The sequence below is a fragment of the Malus sylvestris genome, chromosome 10 (assembly GCF_916048215.2).
Source record: "Malus sylvestris chromosome 10, drMalSylv7.2, whole genome shotgun sequence".
Lineage (NCBI taxonomy): Eukaryota > Viridiplantae > Streptophyta > Magnoliopsida > Rosales > Rosaceae > Malus > Malus sylvestris.
The window spans coordinates 28,997,639-29,014,500 of NC_062269.1; positions in this window are offsets into that span (position 1 = coordinate 28,997,639).

Genomic DNA, 16,862 nt, shown 5'->3' on the forward strand with positions numbered 1-16,862 from the left:
CAGTCTGCCAGCTTGGTGGCTCATAATCTTATTAGGGCCGCTTTCTAGGATGGGGAAGAGTTGTTTTGTAGCTTCCCTATTCTTTTCTCTTCTTTCATAGCAAGATCGTTAGGGATAGCTTTCTTCTCTTTCATCGAAATATGCATGCATGCTTTCATCGAAATATGCATGCATGCTTTCATTCTCTATGGTCGGCGGTACTTGTTAAGAAGCAAGCGCGTTAGTATCGTGTATTGGGAAGAATATTTATCTTTATGAGTGTAGATTAATTAATTAATTGAATAATCATGGAAAAGTATCTTAATTTGTTAAATCTACAATGAATTTCATGAGTCACGCGTGAAGGAAAGTACTTCCAAGAAAAGCGAAATCATTTGTTGTTTATATATGCTAGCTACTTAATTCTCACCAAGCAGAAAGTTAACTCTGTAAATGGTATTGGGGAATGGGAATGGCGGTGCCAAGTGGAGGGCATGATACTTGGGTTAATCTTAATCTTAATCGTAGGGTAGCTGCTATATATGTGCAACAGATTGGTTACCTAGTGGCATGTTGGACAGTTGGAGATCAAGTAAAGAAATGAAAATTTTGGCAAAGTGATGTTGGGGAGACCAAATGTTTAAATAAAATTTTGTAAACCAAATGATGTGAACGTTGATGATTGAATTATCATTTAAGTGTTGATTAACGTGCTTATTTTATATTGGTGACACATCATTTGATTTGCAAATTTAGTTTAAAAATTTGGTCTCCTTAACATTATCCAATTTTTGAACCAAATTTGCAAATCAAATTATGTGTAACCAATAGGAAATAAGCGTGTTAATCAACACTTAAGTACTAATTCAATTATCAACACCCGCATCATTTGGTTTACAGAATTTCGTTTGAAAATTTGGTTTCCCTAGCATTACCCTTAAAAATTTGGTCTCCCTAGCATTATACATGCTAGGTAGACCAACCTTTTAGATCACATTTGTAAATTATGTCATGTATCTCCAATAGAAAATAGGCTTAGCACATTAATCAACACTTAAATAATAATTCAATCATCAACAACCATGTCATATGGTTTATAAAATACAGTTTAAATTGATAGTCTCTCTAGTATTACCCAAGATTAAAAATGCTTATGATAGTGTTTAACCAAAAGGATAATGCTAGGAGACCAAATTTTTAAACCACATGATGTGTCACCACTCACCAATAAAAAATAAGCACGTTAATCAAATAATGTTAGGGAGACCAAATTTTTAAACCAAAGTATACATCATCAATAGGAAATAAGCACGTTAATCAATACTTAAGTAATAATCCAATCATCAAAATCCACATCATTTGGTTTACAAAATTTAGTTTGAAAATTTTGTCTCCCTAGCATTACCCTTAACCAAAGGGGTACTTGTGCTATCCACACACCCCTTTTTACTTCATACACACCATCGTAATTTGCAGCCGTCGGATTGACTGAATTAAAGAAGATCAAATGATAGAAATTAACAAATGGTGTGTGAGAAGTAAAAAGAGATGCATGAATAGCACACCCTTAACCAAAAAGTTGATAAAATTAGCACTTGCTATGTTATATTTCTTTCAAGAAGCACTTTAAGTACCTTTTTAAGAGATTATGACTGTGTTTGGAAATATATTTAAAAAGATTGAAAGCATTTTTTTATGAAAATGCTATTGGAACCAATTAATCCTTAGTAAAAATGCAAGTAAATCTTAGAAAAGCACTCGAAGTGCTTTCTACAAGAAGCACATAACTGGTGCTTCTTTCAAAATACATTTCAAATGCTTTCATAATCTAAAAAAAAACTTTCACCAAAAGCATTTTTAGTTATTTTGAAAGAAATTTTAAATGAGTTTTATATATGCTACTAGCACATAAAAATACAATAACTTTACATAGGACGTTGGTCACAACCACCACGAGTGGCGCAGTGATTAGGGATGAATTATAGGCCTGTATTTCACACAGCATATCTTGGATTCGATCTCTTGCGCTGGTGAATTGCACAATAGTGGCCAGAGAGAGACTGAAAAATAGAATTTTACGGGATAACTTTTCTGTATTCCATAATTCTGAATAAAAGGTACATACAATCCTTGTTACAAAAGGAAACAAAATAAAGGACACAATATCCTTCCTAAAACATGACTCTAATAATTACAAAATATTTACATTCCTTTTTTCCTAAATATTGACTTATTCCAATACTCCCCCTCAAGTTGGAGCATAGATATTACTCATGCCCAACTTGACAAGTGAGTCATCGAACCTCCTACTACACACGGCATGGATGAAAATGGGACACCAAATTCTCGGCAAGAAATTGCCGAGAATGATATAGGCCTTCACCTGCACAATCCTCAGGTGTGGGGTTTTATCACAAAAGGCCTTGGTTGGTAGCAGCTGAAGGCCTATATCATTCTTGGCAGTTTCTTGCCGAGAATTTGGTGTCCCATTTTCATCATTGTCGTCAACACATGCTCCCCCTAAACTACATATCACATCCTCTGGTACCTCTAACCACCCAAGATCAACTTGATCGCCACTCTGGTGATCTGAAGGTGATGGGATTGAAGAATAAAAATACTTTGATTCAAAAAAAGTAACATCCATAGTCATATACATATGTCGAGTTTCAGGATGATAACACTTATACCCTTTCTGTTGAGAGGCAAACCCAACAAAAACGCACCGAAGGGCACATGGATCCAATTTGCTACGATGAATCTTGTGAATATGAACATATGCTACACATCCAAACACACGAGGAGTAAGGGTATTAGTGGATACTACAGGAACATGTTCCATCAATACTTGAAGAGGGGTACAGAATTCTACAACCCGAGATGGCATACGATTAATCACATACACAGCATAGGTAACGGCTTCAGGCCAAAAACGTTTAGGCACTGACACACCAATAAGCAAGGCACAAGCAGTTTCCAAGATATGACAATTCTTTCTCTCAGCAACCTCATTTTGTTGGGGAGTATGCGGACATGTAGTTTGATGAATAATTCCACAATCTTGTAGAAACCGGGATAACTCATAAGCTATGTACTCTCCACCATTGTCAGAACGCAAAACGTTAATATCAGTGGAATACTGAGTTTTAACCATCTGTTGAAACAGACGAAACACATCAAAAACCTCAGTTTTATTTTTCAACATATACAACCACGTCATACGAGTGCAATCATCCACGAAAGTAACAAACCACCTAATTCCCGAAGTAGTACTAACAAGGGAAGGCCCCCACACATCAGAGTGTACTAGTGCAAATGGAGAAGATCTTCTATTCATACTTGGAGGGAATGAAGCACGATGACTTTTGGCTAAAATACATACTTCACATTTCAATTATGAGTCTTTAATACCACTGAACAAATTAGGTACTATATGTTTCAAATAACCAAACGATGCATGCCCCAAACGATGATGCAATAACAATACCTTATGTAGATTACTATTACGTGATGAATGAACCAAATGAGCTCTTCCAGGAACCACGTCATAATATAGCCCCTCTCTCTTAGTGCCACGCCCAATGATCTCCTTTGTCTGAATATCCTGAAGCAAGCAAAATGAAGGATACATTACTACAACACAATCCAATTGTTTAGTGACTTGAGGTACAGACAATAAATGATGGGACAATGACGGAACCAATAAACAATTATGTAACGGAATAGAGGGTGTAAGAGACATTGTTCCCACTCCAACAATGGCAGCAGTAGTACCATTGGCAGTTGCCACACACTTTCTATAAGAATCTTTTATGGACTAAAACAAAGTTCTATCATACGTCATATGATCCGTTGCACCGGAATCTAAAATCCAACCGGTATTGGTCATTGTAATAACAACTGCACAGTAGTCTTTACACACTACACAAAACAGCAAGTACGCACAATACTTATACACAACAAACTACACAATTGCATACGTAGACACGTTGATCCACGGACATAAATCACTAGCACAAACTTTAGCCCACGGTACAAGAGAAGAATCCACACATTGCAAGCAGCAGCAAGAACACACAAATCTTTTCTTCTTTTTTTTCAAAAAAAAAAAAAAAGAAAATTGCAGAACTTGCAGACAGAATCTGAAATACTAGTACTAACACGCACAGGAACAAAGGCACAATACTGGACAACAATTCAAGTGCAGCTCGGCACAAGACTTATAGTTATACTCACTGCAACAAACTGGACAGCAAGCCAAATTGTATATTACCCACGGGATAAGGGAAAAGGTACTTTGACAATTGGTGCAAAGCAATTGTATGCTAACAATTGCACAACAATTGTACACTGTTAAAACCACAAGTGCAGCAATACCATTCACACACGGCTGCACACACAACAACAACACACACACTGCTGCACACGCAGCAATATCACACACGCACAGTGACTAATCTCTGCGAGAAGAATTGCAGAAAAAACAGTTGACTGAGCACAGCGGAAAAAAAACTAGGGTTACGGCAGCCTTGGCTCTTGATACCAAATAGAATTTTACGGGATAACTTTTCTGTATTCCATAATTTTGAATAAAAGGTACATACAATCCTTGTTACAAAAGGAAACAAAATAAAGGACACAATATCCTTCCTAAAACATGACTCTAATAATTACAAAATATTTACATTCTTTTTTTCCTAAATATTGACTTATTCCAATATGAAATGTCTCTATAAACCTTCCCGGCCCTCGAATTATTTTTTCTTTTTTTTAAAGGACGTTGGTCACGTTTATTTTAATAGAAACAGTTGATGTAGAGATATACTAGATGAAAAACAAAAAGGAGATATATATTACTTAACATGGCATATGGTCCATATCAAAATTTTATTTTATTTAACTTTTGGTGAACGTGTTAATTATTATCCAGAAAATATAATTAGAGGGCAGGGAAAGATTTTAGTTTCCTTTTAGATGTGATTAAATATATGTAGGATGACCCTCATCATTCAATTATTAGTTTACTTTTAGATGATGTTTGAGAGGGTTGATAAGACTCGAGTTATTTGTGTAAATCCCTTGTACTGATGTCTTTCTTTGTTTAGCGGTTCTATGGACTTTGGAACACTTTTAACAAAACACATACATACATATTTGTTTATCCTTTCTTTTCTATTCATCATCTTCCTACACATATATATAGTTTTGGTAATCTGCGAACGTGTATTCACACTTCTTTCTTGGTCAAACCAGAAGCAACGAATTCCATTTCTCTTATTTGGTAGGAAAGGGTTATCGAATAAAATTTAAAATTTTAGGTTAGCTCCAATTCATGATTAAGAAAGGACCCAAAAAGATTACAAGAGAGTACTCTCTCTCTCTCTCTCTCTCTCTCTCTTGTTAGCAGTATAAGAATGTACGGCTGAGATGATGCCACATGTAAACAGATTAGCTTGTCTGTTATAGTTGTTAGAAGAGTCGGTTTGCTATGGATATAAATACTCCATCTTGTAATAGCTTCCTGATTAAGAAAGATATTAATACAGTCATATTTTCCCTCTGAATTCTCTCTACAATTCTCTCTCTCTTCCTCTTTCTCTCTCTCTCTCTATCTTCATAGAATCTGAGATACTGAGTTAACATGGTATCAATCGCCATTGTTGCTCACGTTCCACTTTTACTCCTTGTTTGCATAGGATGTAAATTGAGGGGAGGTATTGGTAATACAACTTGTAGACTATCAGGACTAAAAGTAGTTGCCACAGGGAGCGCAGGACAGGAATTTGCAGCTGCAGTAATGGACTGAGAAACAGGATTTGAGGTTACTGGTTGTGAGGGTACTAATGAAGGGGGAGTGGAAACAGAATGATGTAATGGTGGAACAACAGGACTATGAGATGATAAACTTGGTGACACAGGTATAGAAGATGTATGTGATGATGAATGAGATAGGAATGTAACTAATTCATTAAGACTATTAGGGATAGGTAAAGGATGTGTAAAAGGAGCTGCTGTAGAAGACTGTGTAGATATCTTATGTAGAGAAGTAACTGCTGTCAATAAGGCTGCATAAGGAAACTCTAACTCATCAAATATCACATGTCTAGAAATGTAGAATCTGTGACTTAACACCTCATAACAGATATACCCTTTATATTTAGAAGCATACCCAAGAAAAACACATTTGGTTGTTTTTTGTTGCAATTTGGTATTGTTGTAAGGCTTAAGAAGAGGATAACAGGTACACCCGAAAACCCTTAAGTGGGAAATGGCAGGTAAATCCCCAAACAAAAGCTCAAAAGGTGACTTATTCTGCAAAGTGGCAGAGGGCATCCTAGTAATGAGATAATTAGCAGTTTGACAACCAAATGACCAAAAATGGGATGGCAGTTGAGCATTTTGGAGAAGTGTAATAGTGGTTTCGACCAAGTGTCTATGTTTCCTTTCTGCTAAACCGTTTTGCTCAGGGGTATAAGGACAAGAAATCTGATGGGAAATGCCTTTTTCTTTAAGAAACCTTTGAAATCTGTGACTAAGGTATTCCCCACCCCCATCACTTTGCAACATTTGAAGTGAAACTGAGAATTGATTCAACACAAATGAATAAAAACCAACAAATGAGTCAAACAAATCTGATTTATTGATGAGAGGAAACAGCCAACAAAACCGAGTACATTCATCAATGAATGTTACATAATATCGAAAACCATCAGCAGAAATACATGGTGATGGCCCCCAAATGTCACTATGAACAACTTCAAAAGGTTTAACAGCCTTATTGACACTACAATGAAATGGCAGTTTGCTAAACTTGCCTTCTAAGCAGCTTTGACACAACACAGGTAATGAAGCTTTTGTACAAGGTATTTTAGCTTTACTGAGCATTAAAGACACAATGGGGTTTGAGGGATGACCTAGTCTACTATGCCAAATAGTAAATGTGACAAGCTGACCAAGGAAAGCTGTGGGTTGCAAAATCGATTTTTGAGATGCAGGATGATGATTGGCAAGTGAAGGTATTGGATATAGCCCATTACTGCAAATTCCTTTGAACAGTATCCTCCCTGTAGCCTTGTCCTGTATCCAAAAATTATATGCATCAAATATGAGCCAACAGTTGTTGTCAAGGCAGAGTCTATGCACAGATAACAAGTTTTGAGACAATTTAGGCACATATAGTATAGAATTCAGCTTAATGGGATGAATATGAGGTTTGAGAATTGTACTCCCAATATGAGATACTGTCAGACCTTCACCATTAGCAGTGTGCACTGTTTCAGAAGTAGGATAAGGAGTGGCCAAGGTCAAGTTGTTGAAATCAGCAGTCATATGGTTGGTTGCACCGGAGTCCGCAATCCAAACTTGAGGTGAAGTGGCTGGAGTAGATGACATTCCAGGTGTGGACTGTGAGGGTTGAGAAAACACAGTGTTCATTGCTTGCATAGAGTATTGTGGAGGAGAGGAATGAGGGAACAGGCCAAACTGTGGATGTGATAGGCGAGGATCTTTATCCTTGTGAAAACAATACTGAGCAGTATGATTTTGTCGGCCACAAATGTAACACTTAGGCTTGGACCGGAATTGGTTAGGACAGAAAGGTGCAGTGTGGCCTTCTTGATAGCACAGTTGACAAGTAGTAGAAGGATCAGGATAACTACCATAAGCTGACTGAGGTGCATGACCAAGAAGACCTGGACTTGGTGTAGGAAGCACTCGAGTTTGATATAAAGGATTTGGGAACTCTCCATTTTTTCTTGGGTATTCAGATTACTCGGCATACAAATGGTCTGTTCTTATCACAGACTAAATACATCCGGGATCTGCTGCATAAAACAGAAATGATTGGTTCTAAATCCTGTGATACTCCATGTCTCCCTTATAATCGGCTATTGAAGGATGATGGTCAGCCCTATAACAACCCAACCATGTACAGGAGTATAGTAGGGGCTCTTCAGTACCTTACATTTACCAGGCCCGATATTGCCTTTTCTGTTCATCAGGTGTGCCAGTTTATGCAAGCACCAATGACTTCTCATTTTACAGCAGTGAAGAGGATCTTACGGTACTTAAAAGGGACTATGCATCTGGGGCTCACATATTCCAAGGGTGATTTGAATCTCAAATCTTTTAGTGATGCTGACTGGGCAGGAGATCCTAATGATAGGAGGTCTACAACCGGTTTAGTTGTCTTCTTAGGTACCAATCCCATCTCTTGGTCATCTAAGAAACAACAAACTGTTTCTCGATCCTCTACTGAAGCTGAGTATCGGGCACTATCTTCCACGGCTGCTGAGTTAGACTGGATACAACAACTTCTGGCTTTCTTGAAGGTTTCTGTTCGTTCTACTCCTGTGCTGTTTTGTGATAATCTTTCCGCCATTGCCTTATCCTTCAATCCAGTACAACATCAGCGCACTAAGCATATTGAGATAGATGTTCACTTTGTTCGGGAGAGGGTTGCCAGGAACCAATTGATTGTTCAATTTGTTTCTTCTCAAGAACAATTTGCGGATATTCTCACAAAAGGTTTGAGTGCTCCTTTGTTTAAGATTCATTGTACCAATCTAATGCTTGGCAGTTCCCAGCATGAGATTGCGGGGGGATGTTAGCAGTATAAGAATGTACGGCTGAGATGATGCCACATGTAAACAGATTAGCTTGTCTGTTATAGTTGTTAGAAGAGTCGGTTTGCTATGGATATAAATACTCCATCTTGTAATAGCTTCCTGATTAAGAAAGATATTAATACAGTCATATTTTCCCTCTGAATTCTCTCTACAATTCTCTCTCTCTTCCTCTTTTTCTCTCTCTCTCTATCTTCATAGAATCTGAGATACTGAGTTAACATCTCTCTCTCTCTCTCTCTCTCTCTCTCCCCCCATGTTCATTCCACTCACAACAATTTTTTAAAGCCTGTTCTCATTATTGTTTAGCAAAAAAGATAATCGAGTTGTCGAGTACCCAAGATTAAAACAACGTTGGGAGAATACCTCGCCTACCTCACAAAGCAACGGATCGAAATGCATCCTTATACTGAATTCTAATCCAACGGCTCGGTTTATTATTAGCTAGGGTTTTAAGAGACAATCAAATGCCTCACATGACATGCACCGAGAAAACTAATAAAATTTTCGAGAAAAATCACAAAGAAAAATAAAAACAAAGAAAATCTATACAATTTATATGGACACATAAGAACTTTGGAAAGATTTGAAAGATCTTCGTTCCAAACCTCCATATGTTTTCTTTCATGTAGTTGACTAAATACAAGCAATACCAAAACATGATTAATTAATTCCAAGGAATATTTATCGCATGTGGTTGGATTTGTTCTAGATATTTGTATTGCGAACATAAAATCTTGGTGATGATAATATGATTAGTACCAAGATACCGGTATTAACATTTGTTTAGGGTTTCGGTCAAGCCTAAAATTAATGACATAATTCTACTTTAGGTCAAGTGGTCAACATGCATATTAGTGAGACAACTACAATATTAAAGACATGGTTTTTACTTTTTGATTAAGAGTTTTTTTTTTCTTGAAAGCAAATGTAATTATGCAGAGAGTAGTTATTTTACATGAAATTGCTTGTTAGTCGATTTTTTTTTTGTCAACTAGTCAAATTGATTTAAACAATTAATGTTTTCATTTTTAATATAACATGGCCGGCCAAATAAGCATTTTGTTTTTAATTTTATTTTGATTAAGGAGATGGAGAGGGTTCAAAATTATTCCAATAAATTTGAGAGGGGAGAGTTTCGAACTCGAAACACGAAATCTAACATCTTTTCCACTAAAATATTCGACCACATACAAATAAGCATCTATTTGACCAAAAATCACAAGTTTAAATTTGTGTAAAATTTCCAACTAGCAGCTTCCTCAACATGTGATTGTGTGATCACAATAAAACTTCAGCATTCTTTGGGAACGTAGAGAAGTTTTAGATGAAATAACCCCTAACGAGGAACTTGGCATTTCTTGAACTTTTTTCGTTTGGTACTAATTTGTCGGACTTTCCAGAACGCTAAAATTATTACGTAGTTTTTAGATCATTGTATCAATTCCTCGTTTTTTTAACTTCTCTTAGTACATAGCATGTGCCGCAACCAATTTTGATATAAAAGAGAGAATTAAAATTGCTATAAAATATGATTTTAATTAGAGCCCTAAACTAAGGATTACGCTGCAGCAAAATAGTGGTCACTAGGGGTGGGTTCAAAAAACCGAAAACCGAACCAAAACCGAAAACCAAACCGAACCAAAACCGAAAAAACCGAACCGAACGAAAAAACCGAACCGAATTGAAAAAACCGAACCGAACCGAATTCTTTTGGTTCGGTTCGGTTTTAGTGATCTAGAAACCGAACCGAACCGAATTAATTAAATTAATTTTTTTATTTAATTATTTGTTTTGGGTATTATTTTCTAAACCCAATTTGTAAGTTAAAATGTGCTAACCCAATGTGTTGCCAAACTTTAAGCTCAAAATATTAAAAAAAGGCCTATAAAAACTCTAAACCCTAACCTATTATTTCTCCCCCATATAAGGTTCCGTAACCAAACCTCTTCCCGAAGTACCTACATCCATCTCCATAGCATTGTCTACTTATGCGCCAGCTTTCTTTTCCAAATCTACTCTCATATAACATGTAACATAATCCATAAACATTTATTTCGGGTAGATTACTTGGGTAATTTGTGATGGAAAAGAATCCAACACACACTAAATAAATCCACCCACGCATTACCTTTACTAATCAAGTTGTCAACATGCAGTTACAAGCAAACAACAACACTGATCTTTGAACAACATCATACAATTTAACTTTTCTAAGTCATTTGTACGATTTTTGTGTTGTGAGGTTGTTAGTTTGGACTTTGAAAGACTTGATTGATGATTTTAGTTCAACTTTAAATGTTTATTTTCATTGTCTTTGATTCTAGTTAGAATGTTTATGTTATGATTGTGTTGGATATGTTAAAATTTAAAATTTCAATGTTTTTCATTTTTTGAAAAAAAAATAAAAACAAAAAACCGAAACCGAACCGGAAAAAACCGAACCGAAAAAAAACCGAACCGAAAAAAACCGAAAAAAATTGAACCGAACCGAAATTTCGGTTTGGTTTCGATTTTGGCAAAAAACCGAACCGATTTAAACCGAACCCACCCCTAGTGGTCACCCAGTAAGATCCCAACTCCCCAATAATCAGCATTGTGTTAATCACATGGCAGAGAACATGACTACGTGTTTGTTAAATTGAATCATTGATCCCTTGAAAGTGGCTGACCTCATAAATTCCGGTGTGTGATCTCATTGTTGCTTCACATTGCAATAAAATTTACAAGAAAATATAAATTTAGTGAAATAGATTAGAAAATTTATCATCATCATTCTATGCAACTAAGTTCGAATTCTTTCAATGTAAGTAATTATCTTATTATTTGGTAAAAGAAAATAAAAAATGCACCTAAATCCAAAAGATTGAAATGAAATGCTTTCTCTCTTGTCAAAAAATAAAAATGCTCATTCCTTCATTTTGATAACATAATTCCCAACATCTATAGATGTATAACATACACGTGTAAAAGAGATAAAACTATTAGTGCTTAAAAAAGTCATTTTACACTTCTCGTATATTTTTTTTTAAATATAAAAAGTTTGAAAGGTAAAATGATCTTGTTTGATATGCCAAAAATAATACATTATTGGCTTGTTTGAACGTACTTTTAAAATCACTAATAGTATTTTTTACAAAAATATTTTTGAAATTAATTCTTAGTAAAAATGCAAGTAGATCTTGAAAAAAAAAATACTTAAAAGTGTTTTCTATAAGAAGCACATAAATGGTGCTTATTGCATCAAAACTTCAAGTGCTTTTAAAATCCAAAAATATTTTCTCTAAAAACGCTTTCAGTCATTTTAAAAGCATTTTCAAATGAATCATATATATTTTTATTTATTTTGCTAATGGTACCTTATATCTTACATTATATTAAATGTATTCAGTTGATGAGATCGGAAAAACAGTTCGAATGAAGTCTCAAGTAATCTAACCAAGATCTGGTGGCCTAATGGTAAATGACGGATTACGAGGCTTCTTTAAAACTAAAAACTAGAGGTCCCGGCCAGTTCGAAACCCGTTGTAGGTGTGGAAGCCAGACTTGTGATCAGGGGAGGCTGAAATGCCTCGGTGAGTCTTCCCTGCCCTTGAAACGATGGATAACCATAGCTTACCATCAGTGGTCCCCTATTTAGGAAAAAAAAAAAGTGTCTCAAGTTATCTCCTAAATGGTCACCCAAATATCATGTTAGGGTCATTGCATCTGGCGAAACCAAAGGCTTGCATGTGGCATCGGGTTTATTTTTTATGTTATTTATTTTCAAAATTTTATGTGAATTTTTCTATTGGAGCCTTCTCTTAATCCTAGGTGCCGCCCCCTTCCTTTGTAATTATACCACAAACCCCATCGATCGAAATCCATTTATAGATTTAGTCTTCCAAGTTCGAGGGTGAGAGCGAAAGTGGGAGAGGATTCAGGTGAGGTTTTGATTATTAAAAAATGGGATTAGAAGTGAAACATGTGGTAATTCTTAATGAGAAGTGTTTGTAGATGTTTGACTAGGTTTTCTAAACCAAGTTTTATATTGTATACGTCAGATGTTTTTTGCAATTAATTAATCCCACATTGTGGTACTTAACTCATATACTAATTGGTATTATCATCTTAGTAACCAAAAATCATCTGATTAATAGTAGAGTATGTCAATTTAAATAGGGATGTGCTATCTCCACATCCCATTTTACTTCTCACACACCCCTTGATAATTTCTGTCTGTTTATTTTCTTCAATTCATCCAATCAGACAGCCCAAAATTAAAAAGATGTGTGAGAAGTAAAATGGGGTGTGTGGATATCACACCCCTTTAAATATATTTTTGGGGCTGTTATTACCATGAAGACAAATTTCTTAGAGATGGCCTAAAAAAAGTATAACTTAATACAATGTGAAGTTTAATACATACATATATATATATATAGGCCCAAGTTGGGACCAAAACTATTTTAAGACATATATAGAGTATCACTATAGAGATTTATTGTACGTGTGATTTTGATTTTGATTATGTTTCATTATAAGTTCACCATATAATGTTTGGGTTAAGTACGTAGAACTATTCAATTATATATTAAGACTGATTATTAACTGGTCCAGAACTTTTGAAACTTTAATTTTAAATAACTACCAAATGTTTTGGGACAAGGATTGTCTGCCCTCCTTGTTCCCGTGTCCTCCCATGCCCTTCTGTTTTGTATGGTCACGATTAAGTCATGTCAACATTTTATATTGTTTTTTTATAGAGATAATAAGACAAAATGAATAGTAATATAAAATGTTGACGTGACTTAACTGTAACTACACAAACAGAAGGACATAAGAGGGTATGAGAACAAGGGGGGCAGACAATCCTTGTCCAATGTTTTGATAGTTGGATATATATCTATCATGTCACTAGAGCATAAGTAATGACATGAATATACTAAAAGGTATGTTCATTTTTCACTATAACATGTCACCTATAGAGGTTTAAATTCACAAATTGGTTGCTTTTAGCTAAGTTGTTAATTTTTAAATTGGCTTTGATTAAGAGGGTTAGCTTCAGGATTCTGAGTTTCATATAGATGACGTCACAGTAAAATCAAAACATGCCCTTAAGTTTATTTGTCTACACAATCACTTAACGGTGATAACATGATCATTTAACAACAGTAACCTAATGGATATCCAATTTTCAAAATTTGCAGTATTTTAATGGGAATATATTAAGACGCTGGGACCAATTTTATGTATCGATTATTATTAAATGAATATGATTTAATTTATTTACTAATGTAAATCTCAAAAGCTAACACCATTTTAGTGTTCATGCTCACCTCCATTATCCATACATTCAATCACAGGCGATATACAATACGATGCTGCCTTTGTTTAGCTTCCCTCTTCGCACACATTCTTCATTACAAGGATTTTAATAAACTAAACTAAAATTTTCTGTCAGAATCTCAAGGCTTCTCGAGAAAACAAGTTTTGCAGGTTGGAACTTCAACAACTATGTCTACGTGCCTACACATAAAATAATAATTTGTCTACGTGGATATTTTAGGTGCAATGAGATTCATGCACATATATAAACACGTCAATCCCCATTGACGCAGTCTCATGCTCCTGTATCCTCCCAAAGCTGCCATATAGAACTCAATAATTAACAAAAATAATTCATCTTTAACACTTGTCCTCGAAACCCTAGCTGCGTTTGTCCTTGAAACCCTGGCTACTGTAGATCAGAGCAGAATGTAGAGAAGAAACTCAGAATTTTTTTTTAATTTTTTTTTTTATGAATGTTTCATGGCTTCTGCATTTGCATGCACAGTTCCACATGTCAGCCTGTCAGGCATTATCTAAGGCCGGCCTCGACACGTTGGATTAGCTTTGCAACACAAATGGAGTATGATAGTAGCTATGAGCTGATCGTAACTGTCCAGAAATTAAATGTTTGTAAGTAGCTTGTCATGAGAGCTACTAATTTTCTTTTTCTGTTCTTTTTATTTATTTATTTTGGCACAATGGGAGCTACTAATCAAATTCAATCCATGTGATGTGACCCATCTAATAGTTATAAACTATTATTAATAGTGAGACCCAATGGGTTTTCCCCATTTGGAAACTCAAAACTCTATGGTGGAGGAGGCACTTGCGTTTTGAGGGAAAGTCAACTATTTGTTTAGTATTTTTTCAGACCAAAATTTTGAACTACCACGCTTAATATACTCACTCAATTCTTTAATATTTTTGCAGAAGATGTAAATGTAACTGTTTAAATTTAATTTCTAATAAATTTTTATCTTTTGACAAAAAAAAAAAATTCTTGATGAGCACTTAGATGACAATATAGATAGATATGACTCATCATCAAATGAATAGCAGGGTAATGCTAACGTTTTTCAAACTAATATTACCACTTTTTTAACTTATTAACTGATTAGTAAGTCATCAAAATTTTGTTAGCAGTAAACACGGTAGAGTAATAAGTAGAACTAAACTCTGTAAAATTTAAAAAAAAAAAAAAAAAAGGCACTAATTGATTACCGTTCGAACTTTCTATGTACATATTCTAGCCTTTTATTATTATTAATTACCGTTTGACCATTTATATTGAGGGGAAATGTCATAAAAAAAACATTTTCCAAATAGTAGTAATAATAAAAGAAAACAAACTAAATGCGGTGAGCAAGTCGGCGATTCTACCTTTGAATATCTGGATTGTGTTTTGAACAACATCGTTTACACTATGTTTGGACGAGGAAAATAAACTTGGAATTTGGATAAAAGTCAGAATTTATAAATTGACATGCACCAATTCCCTTGTTTGGATTTATAACATAGAAATTTAAAATTTCCGCATGGAAAAAAAACTTAGAATTTGGGGCCTCCAATTTCCAAGTTTAAATTCCATGTAAATAGGTGTCATTTCCCAATTTCTATGATTGGGAATTTAAAATTAACAAATTCCGTTTTCAATTCCATTGTTTTTTTAAGTTAACCAAACAACAAAATACAAATTCTAGAAAATAAAATATCTTCATTTCAATTTTCGTCATTTTAAAATTCCTTTGTAATCTTAAATTTCTTCATCCAAACATAATGTTAAGCTTTCTACTCTCTAACATGCACACTCACTGCTCTCTGCTCTCTAACATGCATGGGTGATCTTAACTAACTTTGCAACTGCATTAACTGCAAACATCTTATAATGTTTTCCGATGAACTACTCGTTTAGGGTTTCAAACCAGAACGTGACCCTTAAACCATAATTAGAGATTAGCTTACGATAACTCATGAATGGAGTTTGACCAGATAGGAACAAAGAGATCTCGATTCTTTGAAACACATGAGACCACATGGATCAGCCGATTTTAACTACAATTTTGGAATATTAGTGACTGCAGTTAGACCGTTAGTGAGAAATTAATTAGTCAAATGTCGTTGTTAGCAAATTAAAATCCCATTTTACCAAACTAATACATGTGCAACAGATATATGATCAGCCACCCATGATCACCAACAAAACCTTGATTTTTGACCAACTAGTTAATCTCCATAATCCATATGAATGTTCAATTATACTAATTAAGAGGGTCACCATTGACTGTTACCCAATTAATGCATTTGGATTTTATTTTTTTTATTTTTCATGCTATTTTCTTTGAGAAATGCTAATTAAGTAGACTATCTCAAAGTAGGACTCTCTGCCACCTCATGTTTTTAGCACACTGTTTTATAATGTTGGCACAGAAATTATGCCAAAAATATGAAGTGACTGAGAGTCCACGGAGAGTCTCACGTTTGAGAGAGTCTCCTTAGCATTTCTCATTTTCTTTTGGTATAGTTGTGGCAAACCATATTTTATCTATTAGCATATAAATTAGTTGGTTAGTTTGTTATTGGAAAATCAACATGCGGTTTGAGATGCTTAATTATGCTAAATAGTAGCATTAACCAAAACATTTCCTTCTCAAAACCTTCTGTGAGCTGTCAGTTTCTGCATCAAGGACGACAACAGTTGGCTACTTTGGCCTCTTGTACTATTGCAGTGACAAGTTAGATATTTGAAAAGCTTGATTAATGTCTTCACGAATAGAAGCATGTTCCTCCTTAAAATGCCCAAAATATGTACATTTTTAATGTACTTTGAAATTAACACGCGTGCATGGATGATTGGCTGGTATAGATTGGAATGTATTAATCACAAATAGCACTCATTTACGTATACATAAAAGACTCACAATAACATTATTCCGTCGTAATGTATGGAGT